The sequence below is a fragment of the Lissotriton helveticus genome, chromosome 3_1 (assembly GCF_964261635.1).
Source record: "Lissotriton helveticus chromosome 3_1, aLisHel1.1, whole genome shotgun sequence".
Classification (NCBI taxonomy): domain Eukaryota; kingdom Metazoa; phylum Chordata; class Amphibia; order Caudata; family Salamandridae; genus Lissotriton; species Lissotriton helveticus.
The window spans coordinates 1642275003-1642284327 of NC_136061.1; positions in this window are offsets into that span (position 1 = coordinate 1642275003).

Consider the following 9325-nt stretch of genomic DNA (forward strand, 5'->3'; position numbering starts at 1 on the left):
AGAAAAGCACTACCTAAAGGTTCATAACGACCTATTGGTATATATTTCATACAATTTGAAAACTTATATAAAGCAAAAGGCAGCGTTATTAAACCGTGGATAAGGCACGTTGTCAAAAAACCCGCAATCCTCTGCTGATGATGTCACTGAGCATGTCATGAATGATGTAATATGTGACATCATCAGCAGTGGATTACGGGTAATAGTATCTCTAGTTTACTCCCCTATAGCTGTCTTTCTTTTAACATAAGTCTCTGTTTCCTTCCCTTATACTTACTGTTTTTGGTTCGCTTCCGGTTCGCGTACCGGCGAGCGAACTGGGAAGCGAACTAAGAGAAATAGAGGTTGGCACAGTTCCAAATATTGTACCAATTTTTTAATAACGGGGAGGTAGTTCTGAAAATAACTTTTTTTTTTATTGTTTTTGTTGTTTTATATTTTTTTTATTATTTTTCAGAACATTTTTTTTACTTTTTTTGAATTTTTCTGAACAGTTTTATATTTTTTGGGGTTTTTCTTGGAGGGGGCAATGAAAACGATTCATTGTAAAGGGCTCAACAGGAGCAACAAAACAAAAAAAAAGTATTTATTATTTTGGGCGTTTCGTACAAACTTGCATATGATAGTCAATAGCTCTGTTGATCAGAGTGATGCTTCTTTCTCCGTAGCAAATGAATCCATCGCAAAATACGCAGATGTGTTTTACTTCACCAAATCTCATTTGTATATTTGGCATCTCCCTGCCCTCTGGTCCCGTTACTTCCGGTACAACAGATCTTCTGGCCATAATAGGGAGATTATCTAGGTCGTTCCGAAACTGTGCAGCACTGTAGTTGTTAGGATGCCACCTAGTCATATGGCGATGCATTGTGTAGTTTCCGAAACTGTATTTTTTCTCGGTTCCTCTGGACAGTCTATCTTGACATATAAGGCAAGTTACGTATCTTGCATTTACTTTTTTCTGACCTTTGGGAATTTTAAAAAATTGCCAAATGAAGTTTTCTTTCCGGTGAGACGTCTTGGGTTCCTCAGGCAAAAACTGCCTCTCTTCGTGCTCTTCCTCCTGTTCCTCTTCTTCCTCTTCTTGCTGAATTATAACTTGAGCAGGTGGTCCACTCTTCCTTGGATGTGGTGGAGGTGGTGGGGAAGCACCAGCTGAAGCTACTAAAGAAGCCATTGCTCAGTGATCACAAAGGGTCTTTCTCTCACAATGATGAAAGTCAGAGTGAGGAAAGAAGGAGGGATTTTCATCATTTGGGAAAAACAAGAGTTCTCAACCAATCAAAAGTGTTCATTTTAGATTATATGACCTAGTCTTACATCATTAGGAAACCAAAAGTGAAATGAACCAATGAAAAGTGTTATTACCAAGTCACATGACTTGCTGTGTTTACGTTAAGCGCTTTGCAGGGCCTCCCGGTTTGCTTCCAGAAACCTGCGCTTTGCGACTCGCTTCGCGTACCAGTTCGCTAACGTAGCACGTCATATGACGTATCACGCGACAACGTGAAACGTCATGCGGACGGGAGGCGTCACGATGTTGTTTTCTAACGTGGCACTTGCGGTAAAGAAACGTTTACCGGCTCGCGGTCTATTTCGCGGCATCAAGGTCAGCTAACGGGAAGCTTCCCGATTCGCGAAGCGGGAACGAAGAAAAAAAAATATTTAAAAAAAAAATTATTCATAAACATATAAAATATATTTTTGGATTTAAAGAAGAATACATTTTACAGCTACAGATATTAGCTGTTAAAAAACCAATGAAATTCACTGAAAAAACCATAGGTTATAGACCATATATAGTTAGGAATTAGCATTTACAAAACCTTGAAAATTCACTGAAAAAACCATAGGTTATAGACCATATATAGTTAGGAATTAGCATTTACAAAACCTTATTTTACTCACACAAAACCATTGAAATTCCATATATAGTTAGTTGCACTAACTATATATCGCGCACCCGCAATCCACTGCCGATGATGTCACATATTACATCATTCATGACATGGTCAGTGACATCACTGATGACATCACTGATGACATCTCAAATGACATCACTGATGACATCACTGATGACATCTCAAATGACATCACTGATGACATCATGACACACCAATACCAGTTACTACATACGCACTCACTGATTCCTACGTCTACACACACATTCACTCATTCACCCATACAATGACTCATACATACAGTCACTTATTATTACAACACTATCATATGCACTCATGCACCTATGCAGACAGTCACACACTGCCACTCATCCATGGAGTTACTCACACACCAAGTCAGTCCTGTAAAGAATCAATCACACTTCCATTTCTTCATCTATACAGTTAAACACAGAACACCATACTTCAGTGACATCACTGATGACATCACTAATGACATCTGAAATGACATCACTGATGACATCTCAAATGACATCACTGATGACATCATGACACACCAATACCAGTTACTACATACGCACTCACTGATTCGTACGTCTACACACACATTCACTCATTCACCCATACAATTACTCATACATACAGTCAGTTATTATTCGAACACTATCATATGCACTCATACACCTAGTCAGTCCTGTGAAGAATCAATCACACTTCGATTTCCTCATCTATAGTTAAACACAGAACACCATACTTTTCACACATATACTAACACATAGTTACTCTCTTATACAATCACTGATACAAGTACACATTGATATGCACAGAGTCACACACCTCCCAGCCAGCCACACACACACTCAGTCTTCCATACATCCAGTCATTCTTCAATATGTAAAACGTATTTAAACTTTACAAAAACACACAGACACTAGATGATGTCATCAGTGATGTCATTTGAGATGTCATCAGTGATGTCATTTGAGATGTCATCAGTGATGTCATCAGTGATGTCACTGACCATGTCATGAATGATGTAATATGTGACATCATCAGCAGTGGATTGCGGGTGCGCGATATATAGTTAGTGCAACTAACTATATATGGAATTTCAATGGTTTTGCGTGAGTAAAATAAGGTTTTGTAAATGCTAATTCCTAACTATATATGGTCTATAACCTATGGTTTTTTCAGTGAATATATATATATCCAAGCTCCAAAACATCCAAGGGTTTTAACCCATAAAGAAAGTAGCACTCTCAGGGGTAGTTCCACCAAAGATTTTATTTAGGGAACATTACAGCAACGACGCGTTTCGCCATAGGGCTTCTTCAAATTGTGCAAGGAGCCGCGGCGCCTGTCTGCCTATAACAACGTCACCATTTTATCAAACAGCGAGGAAGGACTATAGTACATATTTACAAAAGGCCGCCATCTTAACATGTAGTAGCTCATATAGCCACAATGCAGGTTAACGTTTCCCTGATGGTTGGCCCGGTATTAAACACTATATATATATGTGCATGGAAAAATAATACCAAAATCCATAAAACCCTGGATGGGCTAGGTTAGTCCTCACTTCACATGCTGCAATTACGCCCAAGATGGGATGGTTTTAGGCAGAGTCTTTGTATCAAAAATCGTTATATCTTGCCCTGTATGGGCCGAATCAAATCACAAATCTAAAAACATTATCACAAGAATATTCATCTGTACATTACTAAAATATCATGCAAAATGGATGTATCAAAAAGGCAATTAAGAAATTACAGGTACATCAAATGAATCTCGAAAGTATCAGGTCCCTATACATCAGCCTAAATGTACCGCTAGCTCTTCATGCATGTTAAGACCTTTGGGATTTTTGCTCTGCATATCTATAATATATCTGGATTCCAGACGTCTGAGTTTTAATAGTCTGTCACCCCCTCTGATGTTAGCAGGCACACTGTCAAGGCAAACATAGGACAACAGGTCCCTGTTGCTACTATGCTTCCTTTCGAAATGCCTTGCTACGGGGTAAGATTCATCCTTCTTGGCGATCGCCCGCATATGCTCCAGAATGCGCAGCTTTAGAGCATTAGTCGTGCTGCCTATATAATTTAGGCCGCACGGACAAGTAAGACAATAAATTGCATAAGGCGTCGAGCATGTTAAAAATGTCATTATCCGTTTAGGATTCGCCAAACCAGGTATTTTATAGGTGAGAGTACGCTTGCTAAATTTGCAAGCCTTGCAGCGGCCACATGGGTAAAAACCATTAAGAGCAGGTAGTTTAGGGGTATCTCCAGGTTGGAGAAAATGACTTGAGACCAGATGGTCTCTCAGGGATCTCGCTTTCCTGAAGGTGATTAAGGGGTTGGTGGGTAGATCAGCTTTTATGATGTTATCAGACAAAAGAATATTCCAATTCTTTTTGATGATTTTCTTAATAAGCCCTGCATTTTGAGAGAAAGTGGTGATTAACCGGAACGTCCCATTCCTAGTTTTTGCACTCACTTTGGGTTTCAACAGCTCAGATCTTTTCATTCTCTTAACTCTCTCATAGGCTCGTGCGAGTACAACATCATTATACCCCCTTATTTTAAATCTGGTCAGGCTGGCATCCGCCGCCTTCTCAAAGTCTTCATCCTTAGAATTATTCCTTCTTAGCCTTAATAGTTCCCCATAAGGAATACTGTCAATTAATTGACGGGGATGACCACTAGCAGCACAGAGCGTGGAATTCCCCGCGGTTTCTTTTCTGTACAATTTAGTCTGCATTTTCCCATCTTTGTCAATGTAAACTGTAAGATCTAAATAGTTTACTGAAGTGTTACTGATCTGACCAGAAAACCTTAGATTTACATTGTTATTGTTTAGAACATCAACATATGTGCCGGCTAATTCTATGGTGGAATCTAGGATGATGAACAAGTCGTCGATATAACGATGCCATCCTATGATTCGATTATTCCATTCTTGATTAGCACTGCTCCAGGCCACCTGCTCCTCCCACCAACCTACGAAAAGGTTCGCAAAGCTAGGAGCGGGCAGGCGCCCATCGCTACTCCAGACACTTGCCTATTTTTGAAAAATATTAAAGTAAATAGTCAGAGCCTTATTATTATTATGATTTATTACATTAAAAAAACATGTCTATTGGGTCTTTCTTTTAACATTTTACAGTCCAACAAATGCATTAGTAATAATAACCACAATACAGCCTGCTCTCCAGTTGAAAAGCATAGAGCTCCAGCTAGAAATACTTTATAATAAAATAAGGTAAGCTCAACTGAAGTCCTGAATTCAATGACCTAAGAGACTTACAGTTTTTTAATGTGTCTTGGGGGCTGTTGGGCCTTTTTTTTCTTTGTGTCCTAGTCCCACCCGGAAAACCTACTGTTTTTTGTGCATAAGGACCAAATTGAGAACCTGTATTTTTTTTAATTTAAGGGGTGACCTTTTTTGTACTGAGCCACCCAAGAGCATTATTTTTCTTGAGACCTCGAAAGAGGGGAGCCCTCAGACACACATGGCATGTTGGCTCCCTGCAGGAGCTGGCATCATCAAGTTTTTTTTACCCATCCAAGCATCACTCAGCAGGTCCTTCATTGGGGGCTGCAGGGTGAGGATGAGGGCTCCCACATCTTCCCTGTTTGCACCCATCCTGGGTGCAGCTGGAGGGGACGTTGCTCCCACCTCACAGTAGCAGTTTTCTTTTGCTCTCACCAGAAGGGAGCAATTCACAGTATTTCCCTGCCTTAGATCGTGGGCAGGGAAAAGTTTTCTGCCAAGCCTAGCAGGGGCTGCTTTATGTTCCTGCTGTGTGGGAGCACATTACTCTTTCCCTGCCCACACTCTCGGACAGGGAAATAAATGATGTCCTGGGGGATGGGGACTCTGAGACACCATTCCGGAACTAGCTCCGGGGATGGGGTTCCCAGCAACAAAATATCTCTGAGAGGGCGGCCATGTGCTTCTCCCAATTTGCTATGTTGCAGTCCTGGAGGATTGGCTCATCGGGGTCTTTTCAGATTCAGAGAGGGCGGCCTACAGCACCACTCCCCATAATTAAAATGACGGCCCCAGGGTATGGAGTCTCTGGGGTAGTAGTGGTTGGTGGTGGGAGTAGCTGCTGGGTGGTGACATGGGTGACATGGGGAGGTGGAGGGGCAGGTTGGGGGGTAGTATTCTATGGATGTAAATGTATGTAAATGTATTGCGACTTATATAGCGCACGTATCACCCGAAGGCATCAAGGCGCTTGCTTAGGGAACCCGTCCTGGTATTCCCCTGTGAGATACCCCGGCAGGGTATCCACAAGGTGAAAGCCAGGCATCCCGCCGCGAGGGGCCGTAGTGGAGATTTAGCAAGCTATTGCCCAGAGTCGCAGAGTGTGACCCCGTGAGTCGAGTAGGCACCGGAGCGAGAATTGTCAAGTCCGTGGAATTTTTTTGAGCCCGAGACCCGCCGAGGCGGGGAATCGAACCCTGGTCCATGGCCGATCTCAGCTTCCGGGTCTGCCGCCTCTAACCACTGAGCCACGCTTCTCCACTGGATTACAAAGGATTAAAGGTAAGTAAACATATAAATAAATAAAATGACTTTTGTTGCGTGCACTGCATCCCCAAAAGCGATGCAGTACTTGCAATGAAATTTGTTTTATTTATTTATATGTATACTTAACTGTAATCCTCCGTAATCCATAGATTTCTACCCCCCACCCTGCCCCTCCCCCTAACCTCACAGCCCGGCAGCTACTCCCACGACCGACCACTACTGCTCTGGGGCCTCTAGAATATTCAGGGAAGGGACAGTGTTTTCCCTTTCCACTAAATAATAAGACAAGTGCTGCCCCCGGGGGTCTGGACTACCCTGAAGGGATTTTTCTTAATTACGTAGGAGTCTACCCTTTTTTTGGAACATTTTGTTGCAGATTCATAGATCATCCACAAATTTGCGGCAAAAAAAATATGTTTTTGTCCCCAGGCACATCACCAGCCCTAGTGATGTCATCAGTGATGTCATTTGAGATGTCATCAGTGATGTCATCAGTGATGTCATTTGAGATGTCATCAGTGATGTCATCAGTGATGTCACTGACCATGTCATGAATGATGTAATATGTGACATGATCAGCAGTGGATTGCGGGTGCGCGATATATAGTTAGTACAACTAACTATATATGGAATTTCAATGGTTTTGTGTGAGTAAAATAAGGTTTTTTAAATGCTAATTCCTAACTATATATGGTCTATAACCTATGGTTTTTTCAGTGAATTTTCAAGGTTTTGTAAATGCTAATTCCTAACTATATATGGTCTATAACCTATGGTTTTTTCAGTGAATTTCAATGGTTTTTTAATAGCATATATCATAAGCTGTCAATTGTCAAGTACGTGGTAAGAAAAAACATTTTCGTGTTTATGCACACTGATCTGCTTTCAATGCTGCCCCCCCCCCCTCATTTCTATTAGGAGTACTCTCTCTTTGCAGATAGTGAAGGGTAGTTAACGCAGGCCTTTGCCCCCGTTGTAATCCGTCGTGCCTGCTTCTCTCTCCATTTGATTGATTGTTATCCAAGCATTTACTGTTTTAGAATTGGTTCTCTTTGGTTCATTCTCTATTTACAAACAAGCACAGAGTCGCAATACTCTGTTTAGTCTTTGCAGATAGCGAAAAATCGTGTAAAAAACAAAAGGAATCGAGCAAAATCAGTAGGCCACTAATGGGATCTCTTTTTGACCTCCCTAAAATAGAAACATTAGGAACAACCTGTTGATAATACCAATGTGTATGTACATAAGCGGCGTTCATTTGTGTTCACAGTACCCCTTGTTGATTGTTTGAATGGAGCATTGAATTGTTCGAAGTTGGTTCTCTTAAGAATCTTCTCTGCCTGCAAACGAGGAAGAATAGGAATATTCTCTCTCCCTTTGCAGATAGTGACGGGTAGGTAACGCAAACCTTTAACACGTCGTGCCTATTTCGTTCCTCATTGATTGATTGTTTGCCCGAACATTGACTGTTTGGGAATTGGTTCTTTTTGGAGGTATTCCCTGTTTGCAAATAAACGTAGGAAAATCTTTGCAAGTAGTGAAAGGGTAGGTAATGCGGACCTTTGTCCCCCGTTGTAATCTGTCATGCCTATCTACTCCCCACTGATTGATGCACCTGTTTCACCCGGACCATTTACTAGAGATAGGTCATCTGGCCCGACCAGAGAGCACCCCTAGTGAAAAGGACATATGCAATAATAACGAAGTGATCACTGTATCCTGTTAACAGAAACTTTAGCATGAAACAACCTGGAAAGAAAGGAATAGGAAAACGAAAATCAGTAGGCCACTGATGAACTTTTTATTAAATAACAAACAAAGAAACGATAACAATACGTAATGATAAAACCTATTATTGCCCTAGAAACAAGAAACGTTAGAAGTAAGCCCGTAATAAGAAACCTGAAAACAGTAAGAGAAACCAAGTGTGACATTGCAACGGCCACAAGGCAACGAGGCTTCATCGCCCCTCACTGCCCCAAAACGTGTCTGTCCCACCGCCTGCCACGGCCAAATAACGGCAAACTGGGAAAGATACAAGTCAGCAGACATCCGCCCCATTCTGGAAACTTCCAAAGTGCAACAGGTTTGCAGCTACGCCCAGCCGGAAGCAACACATATAAGGCGGGTCCTGCTGCCAACCGTCGGCAGAAGATCATCACGTAGGGTGTAGCCGGAGGAAAGGCCGAGGCCAATGGGACCCGGCCAGGGGGATTGCTACGACAACCCTGGAGAGTTGCAAGGGGGGGAATGTCTGTGTCCTCGACCCTCCCCTCTCTCTCCCAGTCCGGCCACCATCAACCAGAGGCCGAGGCCGACGGGATCCGGCCGCGGTGGCGGTAACCCTGGAGAATTGCAGGTTCGACCCTCTCTCTCCCAGTCTGGGCCAGCATCCATGGAGGGCCTGGGAGTGGAGAGGCCACTGCACGAAAGGCCCAGGAGAGGCACCACACGCCAAGGCCTGCCCCACCGGATGAGCCAAGGAACCCGTTCATGGGGCCAGAGCAAAGGGCGTCCGGCCGCCATCCACCGGAGGTCCGGCCCAAAGACGGACGGGACATTTCTTCTTTCTTTTATAATGGCTGCGACAACACTGGGGGGGGATGTCTTGCACATGCCTCCGACCCCCCCCCCTCGTCCTCATCGCCTGGTCCGGCCATAACAAATGTCAAGCGAGACGCCGTGGGGTGCACTGGGAGGGAGAGACGGTGCGAACAGGCCTCTCCCGCCTCCCCAGGTGGAGGCTTCCCAGCTGCCCCTCAGCGCTCCAGGCGCCCGGAAAAGGGTTCTTCCACTGTGGCGATGCTGCAACGTCTCGCCCGGCAGGGTGGAGCCCGTCCGCTCATTTGACCCCGCGATCGCCGGTAGCTACCGAACTCTCA